Consider the following 24,540-nt stretch of genomic DNA (forward strand, 5'->3'; position numbering starts at 1 on the left):
ATGTTATTTAATTCACTTTCTGGAGTGAAGAAAAACTTTTTAAGTCCTCAGAGTGAATAAATTGGCCATTTTCATTCATATTTACCCATTCCTCATATCTTGTGTTTAGGGCCCCTGGAAGCTTGTAAATCACTTTAAACATCTAATTTTATCTCTAAAAGTGATTATCCACGTACAAATGTGAATTGTAGTTCAAAGACGCAACATTTGAAAATGGACCATTTTTTTCGTTTCTGAAGCATGTCGTAAGGGGGGGTGGTTATCTTTTTCACCAAAAAACGGGCGTTTTTGATTGAACAATAAAGGCATCCAAATGTTATTTTATTCCCTTTCCGTGGAGGAGAAACACTTTTTAAGGCCGCAGAGTGAAAAAATTGACCATTTTCATTCACGGTTACCCATTTTTCAAATCTCGTGTTTAGGGCCCCTGGAAGCTTGAAAATCACTTTAAACATCTCATTTTATCTCTAAAAGTGATTATCCATCTACAATGTTAATTGAAGTTCAAAAGATGCAACATTTGAAAATGAACCATTTTTTTAGTTTCAGAAGCATGTCGTAAGGGGGGGTTGTTATCTCTTTCATCAAAAATCAGGCGTTTTGCTTGAACAACAAAGGACTCCAAATGGTATTTAATTCACTTCCCGTGGAGGAGAAACACTTTTTAAGGCCTCAGAGTGAGTAAATTGGCCATTTTCATTCACTTTTACTCATTTCTCAAATCTTGTGTTTAGGGCCCCTGGAAGCTTGAAAATCACTTTAAACATATAATTTTAGCTCTAAAAGTGATTATCCACGTACAAATGTGGATTGTCATTCAAAGACGCAACATTTTAAAATGGAACATTTTTTTCGTTTCTGAAGCATGTCGTAAGGGGGGGTGGTTATCTTTTTCACCAAAAAACGGGCGTTTTTGATTGAACAATAAAGGCATCCAAATGTTATTTTATTCACTTTCCGTGGAGGAGAAACACTTTTTAAGGCCGCAGAGTGAGTAAATTGGCCATTTTCATTCACTTTTAAACATTTCTCAAATCTTGTGTTTAGGGCCCCTGGAAGCTTGAAAATCACTTTGAACATCTAATTTTAGCTCTAAAAGTGTTTATCCACGTACAAATGTTAATTGTGGTTCAAAGACGCAACATTTGAAAATGAACCATTTTTTCAGTTTCAGAAGCATGTCGTAAGGGGGGGTGGTTATCTCTTTCATCAAAAATCAGGCGTTTTCGCTTGAACAATAAAGACCTCCAAATGGTATTTAATTCACTTCCCGTGGAGGAGAAACACTTTTTAAGGCCTCAGAGTGAGTAAATTGGCCATTTTCATTCACTTTTACCCATTCCTCAAATCTTGTGTTTAAGGCCCCTGGAAGTATGAAAATCACTTTAAACATCTAATTTTATCTCTAAAAGTGTTTATCCACGTACAAATGTGAATTGTAGTTCAAAGAGGCAACATTTGAAAACGGACCATTTTTTTAGTTTCTGAAGCATGTCGTAAGGGGGGGTGGTTATCTCTTTCGTCAAAAATCGGGCGTTTTTGATTGAACAATAAAGGCCTACAAATGTTATTTAATTCACTTTCTGGAGTGGAGAAAAACTTTTTAAGGCCTCAGAGTGAATACATTGGCCATTTTCATTCATATTTACCCATTCCTCAAATCTTGTGTTTAAGGCCCCTGGAAGTATGAAAATCACTTTAAACATCTCATTTGATCTTTAAAAGTGCTTTTCCACGTACAAATGTGAATTGTAGTTCAAAGACGCAACATTTGAAAATGAACCATTTTTTCAGTTTCAGAAGCATGTCGTAAGGGGGGGTGGTTATCTCTTTCATCAAAAATCAGGCATTTTCGCTTGAACAATAAAGACCTCCAAATGGTATTTAATTCACTTCCCGTGGAGGAGAAACACTTTTTAAGGCCTCAGAGTGAGTAAATTGGCCATTTTCATTCACTTTTACCCATTCCTCAAATCTTGTGTTTAAGGCCCCTGGAAGTATGAAAATCACTTTAAACATCTAATTTTAGCTCTAAAAGTGATTATCCACGTACAAATGTGGATTGTCATTCAAAGACGCAACATTTGAAAACGGACCATTTTTTTCGTTTCTGAAGCATGTCGTAAGGGGGGGTGGTTATCTCTTTCGTCAATAATCGGGCGTTTTCGCTTGAACAATAAAGGCCTCCAAATGGTATTTAATTCACTTCCCGTGGAGGAGAAACACTTATTAAGGCCTCAGAGTGAGTAAATTGGCCATTTTTATTCACTTTTACCCATTTCTCAAATCTTGTGTTTAGGGCCCATGGAAGCTTGAAAATCACTTTAAACATCTAATTTTAGCTCTAAAAGTGATTATCCACGTACAAATGTGGATTGTCATTCAAAGACGCAACATTTGAAAACGGACCATTTTTTTCGTTTCTGAAGCATGTCGTAAGGGGGGGTGGTTATCTCTTTCGTAAATAATCGGGCGTTTTCGCTTGAACAATAAAGGCCTACAAATGTTATTTAATTCACTTCCCGTTGAGGAGAAACACTTTTTAAGGCCTCAGAGTGAGTAAATTGGCCATTTTCATTCACTTTTTCCCATTTCTCAAATCTTGTGTTTAGGGCCCCTGGAAGCTTGAAAATCACTTTAAACATCTAATTTTAGCTCTAAAAGTGATTATCCACGTACAAATGTGGATTGTCATTCAAAGACGCAACATTTGAAAATGGAACATTTTTTTCGTTTCTGAAGCATGTCGTATGGGGGGTGGTTATCTCTTTCATCAAAAATCAGGCGTTTTCGCTTGAACAATAAAGGCCTCCAAATGGTATTTAATTCACTTCCCGTTGAGGAGAAACACTTTTTAAGGCCTCAGAGCGAGTAAATTGGCCATTTTCATTCACTTTTTCCCATTTCTCAAATCTTGTGTTTAGGGCCCCTGGAAGCTTGAAAATCACTTTAAACATCTCATTTTACCTCTAAAAGTGATTATCCACGTACAATGTTAATTGTAGTTCAAAAGACGCAACATTTGAAAATGAACCATTTTTTTAGTTTCAGAAGCATGTCGTATGGGGGGTGGTTATCTCTTTCATCAAAAATCAGGCGTTTTCGCTTGAACAATAAAGGCCTCCAAATGGTATTTAATTCACTTCCCGTTGAGGAGAAACACTTTTTAAGGCCTCAGAGCGAGTAAATTGGCCATTTTCATTCACTTTTTCCCATTTCTCAAATCTTGTGTTTAGGGCCCCTGGAAGCTTGAAAATCACTTTAAACATCTAATTTTATCTCTAAAAGTGTTTATCCACGTACAAATGTGGATTGTCGTTCAAAGATGCAACATTTGAAAAAAAACCATTTTTTTTGTTTCTGAAGCATGTCGTAAGGGAGGGTGGTTATCTCTTTCGTCAAAAATCGGGCGTTTTTGATTGAACAATAAAGGTCTACAAATGTTATTTAATTCACTTTCTGGAGTGGAGAAAAACTTTTTAAGGCCTCAGAGTGAATAAATTGGCCATTTTCATTCATATTTACCCATTCCTCATATCTTGTGTTTAGGGCCCCTGGAAGCTTGTAAATCACTTTAAACATCTAATTTTATCTCTAAAAGTGATTATCCACATACAATGTTAATTGTAGTTCAAAAGACGCAACATTTGAAAATGAACCATTTTTTTTGTTTCAGAAGCATGTCGTAAGGGGGGGTGGTTATCTCTTTCATCAAAAATCAGGCGTTTTCGCTTGAACAATAAAGGCCTCCAAATGGTATTTAATTCACTTCCCGTGGAGGAGAAACACTTTTTAAGGCCCCAGAGTGAGTAAATTGGCCATTTTCATTCACTTTTACCCATTTCTCAAATCTTGTGTTTAGGGCCCCTGGAAGCTTGAAAATCACTTTAAACATCTAATTTTAGCTCTAAAAGTGATTATCCACGTACAAATGTGGATTGTCATTCAAAGGCGCAACATTTGAAAACCGACCATTTTTTTCGTTTCTGAAGCATGTCGTAAGGGGGGGTGGTTATCTCTTTCGTCAATAATCGGGCGTTTTCGCTTGAACAATAAAGGCCTACAAATGTTATTTAATTCACTTCCCGTTGAGGAGAAACACTTTTTAAGGCCTCAGAGTGAGTAAATTGGCCATTTTCATTCACTTTTAAACATTTCTCAAATCTTATGTTTAGGGCCCCTGGAAGCTTGAAAATCACTTTAAACATCTAATTTTATCTCTAAAAGTGTTTATCCACGTACAAATGTGGATTGTCGTTCAAAGATGCAACATTTGAAAATGAACCATTTTTTTTGTTTCTGAAGCATGTCGTAAGGGGGGGTGGTTATCTCATTCGTCAAAAATCGGGCGTTTTTGATTGAACAATACAGGCCTACAAATGTTATTTTATTCACTTTCCGTGGAGGAGAAACACTTTTTAAGGCCGCAGAGTGAGTAAATTGGCCATTTTCATTCACGGTTACCCATTTCTCAAATCTCGTGTTTAGGGCCCCTGGAAGCTTGAAAATCACTTTAAACATCTCATTTTATCTCTAAAAGTGATTATCCACGTACAATGTTAATTGTAGTTCAAAAGACGCAACATTTGAAAATGAACCATTTTTTTAGTTTCAGAAGCATGTCGTAAGGGGGGGTGGTTATCTCTTTCATCAAAAATCAGGCGTTTTCGCTTGAACAATAAAGGCCTCCAAATGGTATTTAATTCACTTCCCGTGGAGGAGAAACACTTATTAAGGCCTCAGAGTGAGTAAATTGGCCATTTTCATTCACTTTTACCCATTTCTCAAATCTTGTGTTTAGGGCCCCTGGAAGCTTGAAAATCACTTTAAACATCTAATTTTAGCTCTAAAAGTGATTATCCACGTACAAATGTGGATTGTCATTCAAAGACGCAACATTTGAAAACGGACCATTTTTTTCGTTTCTGAAGCATGTCGTAAGGGGGGGTGGTTATCTCTTTCGTCAATAATCGGGCGTTTTCGCTTGAACAATAAAGGCCTACAAATGTTATTTAATTCACTTCCCGTTGAGGAGAAACACTTTTTAAGGCCTCGGAGTGAGTAAATTGGCCATTTTCATTCACTTTTTCCCATTTCTCAAATCTTGTGTTTAGGGCCCCTGGAAGTATGAAAATCACTTTAAACATCTCATTTGATCTTTAAAAGTGCTTTTCCACGTACAAATGTGAATTGTAGTTCAAAGAGGCTACATTTAAAAACGGACCATTTTTTTAGTTTCTGAAGCATGTCGTAAGGGGGGGGTGGTTATCTCTTTCGTCAAAAAATCGGGCGTTTTTGATTGAACAATAAAGGCCTACAAGTGTTATTTAATTCACTTTCTGGAGTGGAGAAAAACTTTTTAAGGCCTCAGAGTGAATAAATTGGCCATTTTCATTCATATTTACCCATTCCTCATATCTTGTGTTTAGGGCCCCTGGAAGCTTGTAAATCACTTTAAACATCTAATTTTATCTCTAAAAGTGATCATCCACGTACAAATGTGAATTGTAGTTCAAAGACGCAACATTTGAAAATGGACCATTTTTTTCGTTTCTGAAGCATGTCGTAAGGGGGGGTGGTTATCTTTTTCACCAAAAAACGGGCGTTTTTGATTGAACAATAAAGGCATCCAAATGCTATTTTATTCACTTTCCGTTGAGGAGAAACACTTTTTAAGGCCGCAGAGTGAGTAAATTGGCCATTTTCATTCACGGTTACCCATTTTTCAAATCTCGTGTTTAGGGCCCCTGGAAGCTTGAAAATCACTTTAAACATCTAATTTTAGCTCTAAAAGTGATTATCCACGTACAAATGTGGATTGTCAGTCAAAGACGCAACATTTGAAAACGGGCCATTTTTTACGTTTCTGAAGCATGTCGTAAGGGGGGGTGGTTATCTCTTTCGTCAATAATCGGGCGTTCTCGCTTGAACAATAAAGGCCTACAAATGTTATTTAATTCACTTCCCGTGGAGGAGAAACACTTTTTAAGGCCTCAGAGTGAGTAAATTGGCCATTTTCATTCACTTTTACCCATTCCTCAAATCTTGTGTTTAAGGCCCCTGGAAGCATGAAAATCACTTTAAACATCTCATTTGATCTTTAAAAGTGCTTTTCCACGTACAAATGTGAATTGTAGTTCAAAGAGGCTACATTTAAAAACGGACCATTTTTTTAGTTTCTGAAGCATGTCGTAAGGGGGGGGTGGTTATCTCTTTCGTCAAAAATCAGGCGTTTTTGATTGAACAATAAAGGCCTACAAATGTTATTTAATTCACTTTCTGGAGTGGAGAAACACTTTTTAAGGCCTCAGAGTGAATAAATTGGCCATTTTCATTCATATTTACCCATTCCTCATATCTTGTGTTTAGGGCCCCTGGAAGCTTGAAAATCACTTTAAACATCTCATTTTATCTCTAAAAGTGATTATCCACGTACAAATGTGAATTGTAGTTCAAAGACGCAACATTTGAAAATGGACCATTTTTTTCGTTTCTGAAGCATGTCGTAAGGGGGGGTGGTTATCTCTTTCATCAAAAATCAGGCGTTTTCGCTTGAACAATAAAGGCCTCCAAATGGTATTTAATTCACTTCCCGTGGAGGAGAAACACTTTTTAAGGCCTCAGAGTGAGTAAATTGGCCATTTTCATTCACTTTTACCCATTTCTCAAATCTTGTGTTTAGGGCCCCTGGAAGCTTGAAAATCACTTTAAACATCTAATTTTAGCTCTAAAAGTGATTATCCACGTACAAATGTGGATTGTCATTCAAAGACGCAACATTTGAAAACGGACCATTTTTTTCGTTTCTGAAGCATGTCGTAAGGGGGGGTGGTTATCTCTTTCGTCAATAATCGGGCGTTTTCGCTTGAACAATAAAGTCCTACAAATGTTATTTAATTCACTTTCTGGAGTGGAGAAAAACTTTTTAAGGCCTCAGAGTGAATAAATTGGCCATTTTCATTCATATTTACCCATTCCTCATATCTTGTGTTTAGGGCCCCTGGAAGCTTGTAAATCACTTTAAACATCTAATTTTATCTCTAAAAGTGATTATCCACGTACAAATGTGAATTGTAGTTCAAAGACGCAACATTTGAAAATGGACCATTTTTTTTGTTTCTGAAGCATGTCGTAAGGGGGGGTGGTTATCTTTTTCACCAAAAACGGGCGTTTTTGATTGAACAATAAAGGCATCCAAATGTTATTTTATTCACTTTCCGTGGAGGAGAAACACTTTTTAAGGCCGCAGAGTGAGTAAATTGGCCATTTTCATTCACGTTTACCCATTTCTCAAATCTCGTGTTTAGGGCCCCTGGAAGCTTGAAAATCACTTTAAACATCTAATTTTAGCTCTAAAAGTGTTTATCCACGTACAAATGTTAATTGTGGTTCAAAGACGCAACATTTGAAAATGAACCATTTTTTCAGTTTCAGAAGCATGTCGTAAGGGGGGGTGGTTATCTCTTTCATCAAAAATCAGGCGTTTTTGCTTGAACAATAAAGACCTCCAAATGGTATTTAATTCACTTCCCGTGGAGGAGAAACACTTTTTAAGGCCTCAGAGTGAGTAAATTGGCCATTTTCATTCACTTTTACCCATTCCTCAAATCTTGTGTTTAAGGCCCCTGGAAGCATGAAAATCACTTTAAACATTTCATTTGATCTTTAAAAGTGCTTTTCCACGTACAAATGTGAATTGTAGTTCAAAGAGGCAACATTTGAAAACGGACCATTTTTTTAGTTTCTGAAGCATGTCGTAAGGGGGGGTGGTTATCTCTTTCATCAAAAATCGGGCGTTTTTGATTGAACAATAAAGGCCTACAAATGTTATTTAATTCACTTTCTGGAGTGGAGAAAAACTTTTTACGGCCTCAGAGTGAGTAAATTGCCCATTTTCATTCACGGTTACCCATTTCTCAAATCTCGTGTTTAGGGCCCCTGGAAGCTTGAAAATCACTTTAAACATCTCATTTTATCTCTAAAAGTGATTATCCATGTACAATGTTAATTGTAGTTCAAAAGACGCAACATTTGAAAATGAACCATTTTTTTAGTTTCAGAAGCATGTCGTAAGGGGGGGTGGTTATCTCTTTCATCAAAAATCAGGCGTTTTCGCTTGAACAATAAAGGCCTCCAAATGGTATTTAATTCACTTCCCGTGGAGGAGAAACACTTATTAAGGCCTCAGAGTGAGTAAATTGGCCTTTTTCATTCACTTTTACCCATTTCTCAAATCTTGTGTTTAGGGCCCCTGGAAGCTTGAAAATCACTTTAAACATCTAATTTTAGCTCTAAAAGTGATTATCCACGTACAAATGTGGATTGTCATTCAAAGAAGCAACATTTGAAAATGGACCATTTTTTTCGTTTCTGAAGCATGTCGTAAGGGGGGGTGGTTATCTCTTTCGTCAATAATCGGGCGTTTGCGCTTGAACAATAAAGGCCTACAAATGTTATTTAATTCACTTCCCGTTGAGGAGAAACACTTTTTAAGGCCTCAGAGTGAGTAAATTGGCCATTTTCATTCACTTTTTCCCATTTCTCAAATCTTGTGTTTAGGGCCCCTGGAAGCTTGAAAATCACTTTAAACATCTAATTTTATCTCTAAAAGTGTTTATCCACGTACAAATGTGGATTGTCGTTCAAAGATGCAACATTTGAAAATGAACCATTTTTTTTGTTTCTGAAGCATGTCGTAAGGGGGGGTGGTTATCTCTTTCGTCAAAAATCGGGCGTTTTTGATTGAACAATAAAGGTCTACAAATGTTATTTAATTCACTTTCTGGAGTGGAGAAAAACTTTTTAAGGCCTCAGAGTGAATAAATTGGCCATTTTCATTCATATTTACCCATTCCTCATATCTTGTGTTTAGGGCCCCTGGAAGCTTGTAAATCACTTTAAACATCTAATTTTATCTCTAAAAGTGATTATCCACGTACAAATGTGAATTGTAGTTCAAAGACGCAACATTTGAAAATGGACCATTGTTTTTGTTTCTGAAGCATGTCGTAAGGGGGGGTGGTTATCTTTTTCACCAAAAACGGGCGTTTTTGATTGAACAATAAAGGCATCCAAATGTTATTTTATTCACTTTCCGTGGAGGAGAAACACTTTTTAAGGCCGCAGAGTGAGTAAATTGGCCATTTTCATTCACGTTTACCCATTTCTCAAATCTCGTGTTTAGGGCCCCTGGAAGCTTGAAAATCACTTTAAACATCTAATTTTAGCTCTAAAAGTGTTTATCCACGTACAAATGTTAATTGTGGTTCAAAGACGCAACATTTGAAAATGAACCATTTTTTCAGTTTCAGAAGCATGTCGTAAGGGGGGGTGGTTATCTCTTTCATCAAAAATCAGGCGTTTTCGCTTGAACAATAAAGACCTCCAAATGGTATTTAATTCACTTCCCGTGGAGGAGAAACACTTTTTAAGGCCTCAGAGTGAATAAATTGGCCATTTTCATTCATATTTACCCATTCCTCATATCTTGTGTTTAGGGCCCCTGGAAGCTTGTAAATCACTTTAAACATCTAATTTTATCTCTAAAAGTGATCATCCACGTACAAATGTGAATTGTAGTTCAAAGACGCAACATTTGAAAATGGAACATTTTTTTCGTTTCTGAAGCATGTCGTAAGGGGGGGTGGTTATCTTTTTCACCAAAAAACGGGCGTTTTTGATTGAACAATAAAGGCATCCAAATGTTATTTTATTCACTTTCCGTGGAGGAGAAACACTTTTTAAGGCCGCAGAGTGAGTAAATTGGCCATTTTCATTCACGGTTACCCATTTCTCAAATCTCGTGTTTAGGGCCCCTGGAAGCTTGACAATCACTTTAAACATCTCATTTTATCTCTAAAAGTGATTATCCACGTACAATGTTAATTGTAGTTCAAAAGACGCAACATTGAGGAGGAGGAGGACCTCCGCGACCTCCTACATAAATCCTGACCGAATCCTGTCCTAGATGAGGGGACTGTGTTTGTGAGCCCGAGCTGAGGTGACACCCGTTTTCCGTTTCTAAATCGGACCTCGGACACCGGCGGGAGCACCGATTGAGGTTTGCGGCCTTCTCCACACCGGCCCCCCGGATTGGAGTTGTGGGGCGATCCGGAGACGAAGTGAACAACAGCGGCGGGCAAGGCTGGGCGACTCGCGTACCCCGCACTTTCACTTTCGCTTTTGCGCCCTCCTTGCTGCCAGGCGAGGTAGGGTTGCGGGGCGGTGTGCGGTGGTGTGGCCTCGTTGGGGTGCCCTGCCGGCCCGCCGGCTGAGATCCGTCCTGCGGAGCGGTGATCGCTCTCCCCCGGAGCCCTTGAACTGGATTGTCGGCCCCCTTTTTGAGGATATTGACACGATTTGGGGACTGAAACAATGTCCACGAAACAAGATGCCGACCGGGCCAAGGTAAAATCGACCCGTCGTGGCGCGGCCCATCAATCCAACAACATGGACCGCTACACCCTCCAGAAGGGATCTCCAGAGGCGCTGCGTAGGTCCCCTGCGGGCCCGACTGATGCTCCTGCTCTGCCCACGGATCTGACCCTCCGAGACGTCATGGGCGCCATCGCCGAGATGAAGGCCTCGGTGGACCAGCGCTTTGACACACTGGCGCAGAAGATCGACTCGGTCCTCGTGGATGTGGGCCTGGTGAGGGCCGATCTGTCCAAAACAAATGACCGGGTCGATTCTTTGGCCCACACTACCTCGGGCCTCACAGCGGACGTGGCAGCCCTCCAACAGGAGGTGCGCAGGCTTGGCCAGGCGAGCGCCCTGATGAATCGTCGACTGGAGGATTCCGAGGGTCGGGCCCGGAGGAACAACGTTCGCATTATCGGGGTGCCGGAGGGACGTGAGGCAGAGGCGGCGGATCTGTTTGTGGAGGACCTGATTCTCACCCATCTCCAGCCCCGGGGGCTGAGTAAATTCTTTGCGGTGGAACGAGCCCACAGGGTCCCCGGAGGTAGGCCTAAGGCCGGAGCCCCTCCGAGGCCTCTCATTGCCCGGATTTTCAACTTTCGGGACAGAGACGCTATCCTGCAGACTTCTAGGCTACAAGGACCGGTCAGACTCGACAACATGGATATAAATTTCTATCCTGACTTCACTCCGGCGGTCCAAAAGCAGAGACTGAGTTTTCTCGGAGTCAAACGTCGCCTACGGGACCTGAACCTCAAGTATGCGATGCTTTTTCCAGCTAAGTTGAGGGTGGAGGTGGATGGCCGCCCGCACTTTTTTGATCGTCCCGAGGCGGCCGGGGACTGGTTGGACACTTTGCCCGGAGATCGGGGCCGGGGGGTTGGGGGGGGAGCGGTTGGTGGGGAGGGCCCGCCAGATCAGGACTGAGGGACTAATGGTAGGCCTTGCTCTGGACTACGTTATTGTCACCATTGACTGTTCGTGTAAGTTCCCCTCCTGTGGAGGTCGTGCGGGGTCTCTTGGGGGATCTCCCTCCTCCTCTGGGGGACTAGTTAGTTTTCTTATCTATGGGGCGACAGGCACACTGCACTTTGGGGGGGCTGTTTGGGCTCATGCAGGGGTGCAGGGAGGGGGGAGTTTTGTTGGGATGGGTGGGTTGGGGTGGGGTGTTGTTCGTTTTTACCGCAAGGCAAACCCTTTACTGTATTGGTGTTTTTGAGATGCTCTCGGGGGGACAAATGATGGCTTCTGTATGTGATGGGGGGTAGGGACCTGACTTTGTTGTCCTGGAACGTTAACGGACTGGGTGATAGGATTAAGCGGGGTGTGGTCCTGCAGTATCTGAAACGGATTTCGCCTGATGTGGTCTTCCTGCAGGAGACACACCTTATTGGTAACTCCTTTTGTGCCATGAATCGGCGTGGCTATCGTTTGGTGGCCCACTCGGGCTTCACCTCAGGCTCGCGGGGGGTGGGCATTATGGTCAAGACCTCGCTCCCGCTAGAAATAGACGAGGTGCGCCATGATGAGAGGGGACGCTACACTGCCTTGGTGGGGAGAATGGAGGGCAAAGTAGTTGTTTTTGTATCAGTGAACGTCCCACCGGGGTTACAGTCCACCACTTTCGCGGACCTGGGACGCCTCCTTCTTGACCTTCCGGGGGGGCTTCTGGTGGTTGGGGGGACTTCAATGCGGTAGCTTCTGGGACCATGGATCGTTATCCCCCTAGGGACCTCCCCCGGGCACAGGCGTGGCTGTCCGGCCTTTTGGATACACTGGGATTGGTGGACTGCTGGCGTTTAAAACATCCCACGCAGCTGCAGTACACCTTCCATTCGGGTGCCCATGGTAGCCTATCGCGGCTTGATCATGTCCTTGTCCCCGCGGCCTATGCTGGGAGAGTGGGTGAGGTGCGCCATCTGGCGCGGGGTATTTCAGATCACTCCCCGCTCCTGTTGCACTTTGATGTCTTCCCGAGGGGGGAGGGCAGGGTAGCTCCAACCAATGCTTGGTACCTGCGCGACCCCACTATTCGTGCTGACTTGATTAAATCCTTGCAACGGTATTTTGAGGAGAATGTGGGGTCTGTCCCGTTGGCTATCTCCCTGTGGGAAGCCTTCAAGACAGTTCTTAGAGGGGAGGCCGTCTCCTTTATCTCCCATGCCCGGAGGCGCGCACAGGAGGAGGTGACCCGGGTGGAGGCTGAAATTACTGTATTAGAGGGTGATCTGGGGAGTGGGGTGACGGATGCTGCGCTGCACGTTCTACACCTTAAGCAGGCGGCCTATAGGGCCCTCGTCGCGGAGGCGGCTAGGGGCCTCAGTAGAGAGCAACAGGGGCGACTGTATGATGTGGGTGATAAGGCTGGTAAATTGATTGCGTGGTTGGATAAGAAGGAGAGAGCTAGTCGTGTGGTCCCGCTGATTGAGAGGATGGATGGTGTACGTGTCACCGAGCCGGAAGGCATTGTCTCTTGCTTCGCGGATTATTTCCGCGAGGTATATTCCCCGGTCTCTCCCTGCTCGGAGGAGGATTCCCATGCCCTGCTGCGAGATATCGCGCTGCCCTCCCTTTCAGTGGAGGACAGGGAGTCGTTGGATGCCGCTCCCACCTCGGACGAAATTGCCCTCGCCATACGCTCGGTCGCATCTGGCAAGGCCATGGGCCTGAACGGCATTCCTATCGAGTTGTATAAGCTGCGACCGGATGTACTGGCACCCCACCTCCGCGCAATGTTCCTGGCGGCCCACTCGCGGGGCTCCCTCCCGCCGGACCAGCGTCTGGCTACCATCGTGGTGATCCACAAGGAGGGGAGAGCACGAGACCGGGTTACATCCTATCGGCCTATCTCGCTCTTGAATGCGGAGCCTAAAATCCTCGCCAAGGTGCTCGCCAGCCGGCTGGTCGGCGTGGTGGGCGATCTGGTCCACCAAGACCAGTCCGGCTTTATTCCTCATCGCAACACGGCCCTTAATCTGCGGCGCTTGCACGGGGTGCTCGCGCGTGTTCCGTTCGTGCGGGAGCCGGCCATCTTGGCGTCCTTGGACGCCACCATGGCGTTTGACACGCTCGAATGGCCATACATTTGGGCGATGCTGGCGAAATTTGGATTTGGACCGGGATTCATCAGCTGGGTCAAATTGTTGTACTCGGACCCATTGGCGCAGGTGGTGGTGAATGGTCGAGTCTCGGCCCCATTCGTGCTGGGACGGGGCACGCGACAGGGTTGCCCCCTGTCGCCGCTCCTGTTTGCACTGGGCTTGGAACCCCTGGCGGAGTGGTTGCGGTGGCACCCTTCCATCCGTGGTCTCCGTTGGACCCCCGAGTATGAGGACCGCGTGTCCCTCTACGCTGACGATATCCTTTTGTACTTAGCCTCCCCGCGCAAATCACTGATTGTCCTGGTCGATGTTCTGCGCTCCTTCGGCCGTAACTCAGGCCTTGTCATCAACTGGGCTAAATCATGTGTCTATGTGCTTTCCGGGGAGGCTCCCGTCCTCCCGCGGGGCTGTCCGATCCAGATTGCCTCGCAGGGGTTTCGATACCTGGGTGTCTATATTACGCTGGACCTGGAGGCCCGCTACGAGCGGAATTTGCTTCCCCCCCTCCAGCGCTTGAAGGAGGACGTCGCGCGCTGGCGGCGCTTGCCGCTTTCGCCGCTCGGCCGGGCGGCATTGTTTAAGATGATGTTGTTGCCGCGCTTCCTTTACGCTCTCCAGAACACTATGGACTTGGTCCCGGCGCGCTACTTCCGTGAGGTGGAAAGTCTACAGCGCCGCCTGTTCTGGGACGGGAGGCCGCGTATAGCCCTGGCAAAGTTGACGCTCCCGTGGTACGACGGGGGGATTGCCCTCCCGGATATTAAGCGGTATTACTGGGCCTCCCAGTTAGCTGCAATTAATCACGGCCTCTATGGGCCCGCCTTAAACCCGGCATTTGAAATGGATAAGATGCTCCTGCCCGGTGGCGACTACAATCGAGCGCTCTACTCTAGCGTGCCCGATCCCCGCTTAACGGGACCTACGCGTGTCATGGTGCGAGTATGGCACGCGGCTAATGCAGCTATGGGATGGAAGAACCGTTTGACCCGGGCGTCACCGTTGTATGCGTCTGAGAGGTTGGGTTCCCTGTGGACCTCGAAGGGCTTCGAGAAGTGGGACACGATAGGCATCAGTACAGTGGGGGATCTCTGGACGAGGGGGGATTCAAAACATTCGAGACGCTGCAGGCGGAGTTTCAGCTGCGGGGCAGTGAATACTTTCGGTACCTGCAGGTCCGTCACGCACTGGGCTCCGTCTTTCCAGACGTTGCCTCCATCCCGGAGTCTTCCCCCTGGAGGATAGAGTGCTGGATGGCCACGTTCCGGACAGCACGATCTCCCTCATTTACAAGAAACTGATCAATGACCGCTCGGGCTTGTTGATGGGCCTCCGTGAGGCTTGGGTTGCCGATGGGCTGGAGTTGGACGACGAGGACTGGATTTCCGCGGTGGCCTCTCCGAAGGAGGTGGCCATCCCGGCTCGCCTTCGCTTCGTCCAGCTTAAGATACTCCACCGGGTGTACATGACGGGGCCAAGGCTTCTGCGTATGGGCTATGCCGAGGATGGATTGTGTAAGCGTGGGTGTGGTGCCTTGGCGACTTTTTTGCATATTCTGTGGGAATGCCCGAGGGTGGAACGATTCTGGCGTGGTGTGCATGAGGTCCTGCGAGTGGTTACGCATGTCGCGCTGTTGCCTGAAGCGAGGAGATGCTTGCTGAATGTGTGGGAACCAACTGATTACTCGGTTCCGCAGACGCGGTGGGTGACTCTGGGATATATGATCGCTAAACGTGACATCGCTCAACTGTGGGGATCCCAGAGGCCCCCGGCGGTGTCGGCCTGGAAAGAACACATGGATTGGTGCATGTTCCGAGAAAAGGTGGTGTATGTGGCGCGGGGTAAGCCTGGGGCATGGGTGAAGGTATGGGGCCCCTGGAACGCCTACCGCGGGGGTATTTGCGAGCTGCCGCTGCTGCCTCCCGCCTCACCAGTTCCCTCCCCCTAGTTGACCCCCTCCCTCAGCCCCGGGCACAGGGTTCTCCCAGTCCTGGATCTGTGCCCCTTCCCCTCTCTGGATTTCTGTGGATGGTTGGGGTCCCCCATTCGAGGAGCACGTGTTGTTACTTTCGACTGCGGGTTGCCTTGCGGGTGTGGTTTTTTGTGTTGTTGTGTTTGTATAAAACGAAACCGTATTGTGGGCTCAGAGTCACGTGGCCCACGTTGTTGATACCTCCTGATTTAGCATCTCTGCAAAGCCAAGTGCCTTATTGTATGTATGTCATATGCTCCTGTCATTCTAGCGGCCGGCCGGAAGGTTGTAGGCCCATACCTGTATATATTTGAGATTGCAATAAACGGTTTCAAAAAAAAAAAAAAAAAATCAGGCATTTTCGCTTGAACAATAAAGGCCTCCAAATGGTATTTAATTCACTTCCCGTGGAGGAGAAACACTTTTTAAGGCCTCAGAGTGAGTAAATTGGCCATTTTCATTCACTTTTACCAATTTCTCAAATCTTGTGTTTAGGGCCCCTGGAAGCTTGAAAATCACTTTAAACATCTAATTTTACCTCTAAAAGTGATTATCCACGTACAAATGTGGATTGCCATTCAAAGACGCAACATTTGAAAATGGACCATTTTTTTCGTTTCTGAAGCATGTCGTAAGGGGGGGTGGTTATTTCTTTTCGTCAATAATCGGGCGTTTTTGCTTGAACAATAAAGGCCTACAAATGTTATTTAATTCACTTCCCGTTGAGGAGAAACACTTTTTAAGGCCTCAGAGTGAGTAAATTGGCCATTTTCATTCACTTTTACCCATTTCTCAAATCTTGTGTTTAGGGCCCCTGGAAGCTTGAAAATCACTTTAAACATCTAATTTTATCTCTAAAAGTGTTTATCCACGTACAAATGTGGATTGTCGTTCAAAGATGCAACATTTGAAAATGAACCATTTTTTTTTGTTTCTGAAGCATGTCGTAAGGGGGGGTGGTTATCTCTTTCGTCAAAAATCGGGCGTTTTTGATTGAACAATAATGGTCTACAAATGTTATTTAATTCACTTTCTGGAGTGGAGAAAAACTTTTTAAGGCCTCAGAGTGAATAAATTGGCCATTTTCATTCATATTTACCCATTCCTCATATCTTGTGTTTAGGGCCCCTGAAAGCTTGTAAATCACTTTAAACATCTAATTTTATCTCTAAAAGTAATCATCTACGTACAAATGTGAATTGTAGTTCAAAGACGCAACATTTGAAAATGGACCATTTTTTTCGTTTCTGAAGCATGTCGTAAGGGGGGGTGGTTATCTTTTTCACCAAAAAACAGGCGTTTTTGATTGAACAATAAAGGCATCCAAATGTTATTTTATTCACTTTCCGTGGAGGAGAAACACTTTTTAAGGCCGCAGAGTGAAAAAATTGGCCATTTTCATTCACGGTTACCCATTTTTCAAATCTTGTGTTTAGGGCCCCTGGAAGCTTGAAAATCACTTTAAACATCTAATTTTAGCTCTAAAAGTGATTATCCACGTACAAATGTGGATTGTCATTCAAAGACGCAACATTTGAAAACGGGCCATTTTTTACGTTTCTGAAGCATGTCGTAAGGGGGGGTGGTTATCTCTTTCGTCAATATTCGTCCGTTCTCGCTTGAACAATAAAGGCCTACAAATGTTATTTAATTCACTTCCCGTGGAGGAGAAACACTTTTTAAGGCCTCAGAGTGAGTAAATTGGCCATTTTCATTCACTTTTACCCATTCCTCAAATCTTGTGTTTAAGGCCCCTGGAAGCATGAAAATCACTTTAAACATCTCATTTGATCTTTAAAAGTGCTTTTCCACGTACAAATGTGAATTGTAGTTCAAAGAGGCTACATTTAAAAACGGACCATTTTTTTAATTTCTGAAGCATGTCGTAAGGGGGGGGTGGTTATCTCTTTCGTCAAAAATCGGGCGTTTTTGATTGAACAATAAAGGCCTACAAATGTTATTTAATTCACTTTCTGGAGTGGAGAAAAACTTTTTAAGGCCTCAGAGTGAATAAATTGGCCATTTTCATTCATATTTACCCATTCCTCATATCTTGTGTTTAGGGCCCCTGGAAGCTTGTAAATCACTTTAAACATCTAATTTTATCTCTAAAAGTGATCATCCACGTAGAAATGTGAATTGTAGTTCAAAGACGCAACATTTGAAGATGGGACATTTTTTTCGTTTCTGAAGCATGTCGTAAGGGGGGGTGGTTATCTTTTTCACCAAAAAACGGGCGTTTTTGATTGAACAATAAAGGCATCCAAATGTTATTTTATTCACTTTCCGTGGAGGAGAAACACTTTTTAAGGCCGCAGAGTGAAAAAATTGGCCATTTTCATTCACGGTTACCCATTTTTCAAATCTCGTGTTTAGGGCCCCTGGAAGCTTGAAAATCACTTTAAACATCTCATTTTATCTCTAAAAGTGATTATCCATGTACAATGTTAATTGTAGTTCAAAAGACGCAACATTTGAAAATGAACCATTTTTTTTGTTTCAGAAGCATGTCGTAAGGGGGGGTGGTTATCTCTTTCATCAAAAATCAGGCGTTTTTGCTTGAACAATAAAGGCCTCCAAATGGTATTTAATTCACTTCCCGTGGAGGAGAAACACTTTTTAAGGCCTCAAAGTGAGTAAATTGGATATTTTCATTCACTTTTACCCATTTCTCAAATCTTGTGTTTAGGGCCCCTGGAAGCTTGAAAATCACTTTAAACATCTAATTTTAGCTCTAAAAGTGATTATCCACGTACAAATGTGGATTATCATTCAAAGATGCAACATTTGAAAACCGACCATTTTTTTCGTTTCAGAAGCATGTCGTAAGGGGGGGTGGTTATCTCTTTCGTCAATAATCGGGCGTTTTCGCTTGAACAATAAAGGCCTACAAATGTTATTTAATTCACTTCCCGTTGAGGAGAAACACTTTTTAAGGCCTCAGAGTGAGTACATTGGCCATTTTCATTCACTTTTACCCATTTCTCAAATCTTGTGTTTAGGGCCCCTGGAAGCTTGAAAATCACTTTAAACATCTCATTTTATCTCTAAAAGTGATTATCCATGTACAATGTTAATTGTAGTTCAAAAGATGCAACATTTGAAAATGAACCATTTTTTTAGTTTCAGAAGCATGTCGTAAGGGGGGGTGGTTATCTCTTTCATCAAAAATCAGGCGTTTTTGCTTGAACAATAAAGGCCTCCAAATGGTATTTAATTCACTTCCCGTGGAGGAGAAACACTTTTTAAGGCCTCAGAGTGAGTAAATTGGCCATTTTCATTCACTTTTACCCATTTCTCAAATCTTGTGTTTAGGGCCCCTGGAAGCTTGAAAATCACTTTAAACATCTAATTTTAGCTCTAAAAGTGATTATCCACGTACAAATGTGGATTGTCATTCAAAGACGCAACATTTGAAAATGGAACATTTTTTTCGTTTCTGAAGCATGTCGTAAGGGGGGGTGGTTATCTTTTTCACCAAAAAACGGGCGTTTTTGATTGAACAATAAAGGCATCCAAATGTTATTTTATTCACTTTCCGTGGAGGAGAAACACTTTTTAAGGCCGCAGAGTGAGTAAATTGGCCATTTTCATTCACGGTTACCCATTTCTCAAATCTCGTGTTTAGGGCCCCTGGAAGCTTGAAAATCACTTTAAACATCTCATTTTACCTCTAAAAGTGATTATCCACGTACAATGTTAATTGTAGTTCAAAAGACGCAACATTTGAAAATGAACCATTTTTTTAGTTTCAGAAGCATGTCGTATGGGGGGGTGGTTATCTCTTTCATCAAAAATCAGGCGTTTTCGCTTGAACAATAAAGGCCTCCAAATGGTATTTAATTCACTTCCCGTTGAGGAGAAACACTTTTTAAGGCCTCAGAGTGAGTAAATTGGCCATTTTCATTCACTTTTTCCCATTTCTCAAATCTTGTGTTTAGGGCCCCTGGAAGCTTGAAAATCACTTTAAACATCTCATTTTATCTCTAAAAGTGTTTATCCACGTACAAATGTGGATTGTCGTTCAAAGATGCAACATTTGAAAAAGAACCATTTTTTTTGTTTCTGAAGCATGTCGTAAGGGGGGGTGGTTATCTCTTTCCTCAAAAATCGGGCGTTTTTGATTGAACAATAAAGGTCTACAAATGTTATTTAATTCACTTTCTGGAGTGGAGAAAAACTTTTTAAGGCCTCAGAGTGAATAAATTGGCCATTTTCATTCATATTTACCCATTCCTCATATCTTGTGTTTAGGGCCCCTGGAAGCTTGTAAATCACTTTAAACATCTAATTTTATCTCTAAAAGTGATTATCCACATTCAATGTTAATTGTAGTTCAAAAGACGCAACATTTGAAAATTAACCATTTTTTTAGTTTCAGAAGCATGTCGTAAGGGGGGGTGGTTATCTCTTTCATCAAAAATCAGGCGTTTTCGCTTGAACAATAAAGGCCTCCAAATGGTATTTAATTCACTTCCCGTGGAGGAGAAACACTTTTTAAGGCCTCAGAGTGAGTAAATTGGCCATTTTCATTCACTTTTACCCATTTCTCAAATCTTGTGTTTAGGGCCCCTGGAAGCTTGAAAATCACTTTAAACATCTAATTTTAGCTCTAAAAGTGATTATCCACGTACAAATGTGGATTGTCATTCAAAGACGCAACATTTGAAAACCGACCATTTTTTTCGTTTCTGAAGCATGTCGTAAGGGGGGGTGGTTATCTCTTTCGTCAATAATCGGGCGTTTTCACTTGAACAATAAAGGCCTACAAATGTTATTTAATTCACTTCCCGTTGAGGAGAAACACTTTTTAAGGCCTCAGAGTGAGTAAATTGGCCATTTTCATTCACTTTTAAACATTTCTCAAATCTTGTGTTTAGGGCCCCTGGAAGCTTGAAAATCACTTTAAACATCTAATTTTATCTCTAAAAGTGTTTATCCACGTACAAATGTGGATTGTCGTTCAAAGATGCAACATTTGAAAATGAACCATTTTATTTGTTTCTGAAGCATGTCGTAAGGGGGGGTGGTTATCTCTTTCGTCAAAAATCGGGCGTTTTTGATTGAACAATACAGGTCTACAAATGTTATTTAATTCACTTTCTGGAGTGGAGAAAAACTTTTTAAGGCCTCAGAGTGAATAAATTGGCCATTTTCATTCATATTTACCCATTCCTCATATCTTGTGTTTATGGCCCCTCGAAGCTTGTAAATCACTTTAAACATCTAATTTTATCTCTAAAAGTGATTATCCACGTACAAATGTGAATTGTAGTTCAAAGACGCAACATTTGAAAATGGACCATTTTTTTTGTTTCTGAAGCATGTCGTAAGGGGGGGTGGTTATCTTTTTCACCAAAAACGGGCGTTTTTGATTGAACAATAAAGGCATCCAAATGTTATTTTATTCACTTTCCGTGGAGGAGAAACACTTTTTAAGGCCGCAGAGTGAGTAAATTGGCCATTTTCATTCACGTTTACCCATTTCTCAAATCTCGTGTTTAGGGCCCCTGGAAGCTTGAAAATCACTTTAAACATCTAATTTTAGCTCTAAAAGTGTTTATCCACGTACAAATGTTAATTGTGGTTCAAAGACGCAACATTTGAAAATGAACCATTTTTTCAGTTTCAGAAGCATGTCGTAAGGGGGGGTGGTTATCTCTTTCATCAAAAATCAGGCGTTTTCGCTTGAACAATAAAGACCTCCAAATGGTATTTAATTCACTTCCCGTGGAGGAGAAACACTTTTTAAGGCCTCAGAGTGAGTAAATTGGCCATTTTCATTCACTTTTACCCATTCCTCAAATCTTGTGTTTAAGGCCCCTGGAAGTATGAAAATCACTTTAAACATCTCATTTGATCTTTAAAAGTGCTTTTCCACGTACAAATGTGAATTGTAGTTCAAAGAGGCAACATTTGAAAACGGACCATTTTTTTAGTTTCTGAAGCATGTCGTAAGGGGGGGTGGTTATCTCTTTCGTCAAAATCGGGCGTTTTTGATTGAACAATAAAGGCCTACAAATGTTATTTAATTCACTTTCTGGAGTGAAGAAAAACTTTTTAAGGCCTCAGAGTGAATAAATTGGCCATTTTCATTCATATTTACCCATTCCTCATATCTTGTGTTTAGGGCCCCTGGAAGCTTGTAAATCACTTTAAACATCTAATTTTATCTCTAAAAGTGATCATCCACGTACAAATGTGAATTGTAGTTCAAAGACGCAACATTTGAAAATGGACCATTTTTTTTGTTTCTGAAGCATGTCGTAAGGGGGGGTGGTTATCTTTTTCACCAAAAACGGGCGTTTTTGATTGAACAATAAAGGCATCCAAATGTTATTTTATTCACTTTCCGTGGAGGAGAAACACTTTTTAAGGCCGCAGAGTGAGTAAATTGGCCATTTTCATTCACGTTTACCCATTTCTCAAATCTCGTGTTTAGGGCCCCTGGAAGCTTGAAAATCACTTTAAACATCTAATTTTAGCTCTAAAAGTGTTATCCACGTACAAATGTTAATTGTGGTTCAAAGACGCAACATTTGAAAATGAACCATTTTTTCAGCTTCAGAAGCATGTCGTAAGGGGGGGTGGTTATCTCTTTCATCAAAAATCAGGCGTTTTCGCTTGAACAATAAAGACCTCCAAATGGTATTTAATTCACTTCCCGTGGAGGAGAAACACTTTTTAAGGCCTCAGAGTGAGTAAATTGGCCATTTTCATTCACTTTTACCCATTCCTCAAATCTTGTGTTTAAGGCCCCTGGAAGTATGAAAATCACTTTAAACATCTCATTTGATCTTTAAAAGTGCTTTTCCACGTACAAATGTGAATTGTAGTTCAAAGAGGCAACATTTGAAAACGGACCATTTTTTTAGTTTCTGAAGCATGTCGTAAGGGGGGGTGGTTATCTCTTTCGTCAAAAATCGGGCGTTTTTGATTGAACAATAAAGGCCTCCAAATGTTATTTAATTCACTTTCTGGAGTGAAGAAAAACTTTTTAAGGCCTCAGAGTGAATAAATTGGCCATTTTCATTCATATTTACCCATTCCTCATATCTTGTGTTTAGGGCCCCTGAAGGCTTGTAAATCACTTTAAACATCTAATTTTATCTCTAAAAGTGATCATCCACGTACAAATGTGAATTGTAGTTCAAAGACGCAACATTTGAAAATGGAACATTTTTTTCGTTTCTGAAGCATGTCGTAAGGGGGGGTGGTTATCTTTTTCACCAAAAAACGGGCGTTTTTGATTGAACAATAAAGGCATCCAAATGGTATTTTATTCACTTTCCGTGGAGGAGAAACACTTTTTAAGGCCGCAGAGTGAGTAAATTGGCCATTTTCATTCACGGTTACCCATTTCTCAAATCTCGTGTTTAGGGCCCCTGGAAGCTTGAAAATCACTTTAAACATCTCATTTTATCTCTAAAAGTGATTATCCACGTACAATGATAATTGTAGTTCAAAAGACGCAACATTTGAAAATGAACCATTTTTTTAGTTTCAGAAGCATGTCGTAAGGGGGGGTGGTTATCTCTTTCATCAAAAATCAGGCGTTTTCGCTTGAACAATAAAGGCCTCCAAATGGTATTTAATTCACTTCCCGTGGAGGAGAAACACTTATTAAGGCCTCAGAGTGAGTAAATTGGCCATTTTTATTCACTTTTACCCATTTCTCAAATCTTGTGTTTAGGGCCCCTGGAAGCTTGAAAATCACTTTAAACATCTAATTTTAGCTCTAAAAGTGATTATCCACGTACAAATGTGGATTGTCATTCAAAGACGCAACATTTTAAAACGGACCATTTTTTTCGTTTCTGAAGCATGTCGTAAGGGGGTGGTTATCTCTTTCGTCAATAATCGGGCGTTTTCGCTTGAACAATAAAGGCCTACAAATGTTATTTAATTCACTTCCCGTTGAGGAGAAACACTTTTTAAGGCCTCAGAGTGAGTAAATTGGCCATTTTCATTCACTTTTTCCCATTTCTCAAATCTTGTGTTTAGGGCCCCTGGAAGCTTGAAAATCACTTTAAACATCTCATTTTATCTCTAAAAGTGTTTATCCACGTACGAATGTGGATTGTCGTTCAAAGATGCAACATTTGAAAAAGAACCATTTTTTTTGTTTCTGAAGCATGTCGTTAAGGGGGGGTGGTTATCTCTTTCATCAAAAATCGGGCGTTTTTGATTGAACAATAAAGGTCTACAAATGTTATTTAATTCATTTTCTGGAGTGGAGAAAAACTTTTTAAGGCCTCAGAGTGAATAAATTGGCCATTTTCATTCATATTTACCCATTCCTCATATCTTGTGTTTAGGGCCCCTGGAAGCTTGTAAATCACTTTAAACATCTAATTTTATCTCTAAAAGTGATCATCCACGTACAAATGTGAATTGTAGTTCAAAGACGCAACATTTGAAAATGGACCATTTTTTTCGTTTCTGAAGCATGTCGTAAGGGGGGGTGGTTATCTTTTTCACCAAAAAACGTGCGTTTTTGATTGAACAATAAAGGCATCCAAATGTTATTTTATTCACTTTCCGTGGAGGAGAAACACTTTTTAAGGCCGCAGAGTGAAAAAATTGGCCATTTTCATTCACGGTTACCCATTTTTCAAATCTCGTGTTTAGGGCCCCTGGAAGCTTGAAAATCACTTTAAACATCTCATTTTATCTCTAAAAGTGATTATCCATGTACAATGTTAATTGTAGTTCAAAAGACGCAACATTTGAAAATGAACCATTTTTTTAGTTTCAGAAGCATGTCGTAAGGGGGGGTGGTTATCTCTTTCATCAAAAATCAGGCGTTTTCGCTTGAACAATAAAGGCCTCCAAATGGTATTTAATTCACTTCCCGTGGAGGAGAAACACTTTTTAAGGCCTCAGAGTGAGTAAATTGGCCATTTTCATTCACTTTTACCCATTTCTCAAATCTTGTGTTTAGGGCCCCTGGAAGCTTGAAAATCACTTTAAACATCTAATTTTAGCTCTAAAAGTGATTATCCACGTACAAATGTGGATTGTCATTCAAAGACGCAACATTTTAAAACG

This window comes from Triturus cristatus, chromosome 5_1 (assembly GCF_964204655.1).
Source record: "Triturus cristatus chromosome 5_1, aTriCri1.1, whole genome shotgun sequence".
In the NCBI taxonomy this organism is placed as follows: domain Eukaryota; kingdom Metazoa; phylum Chordata; class Amphibia; order Caudata; family Salamandridae; genus Triturus; species Triturus cristatus.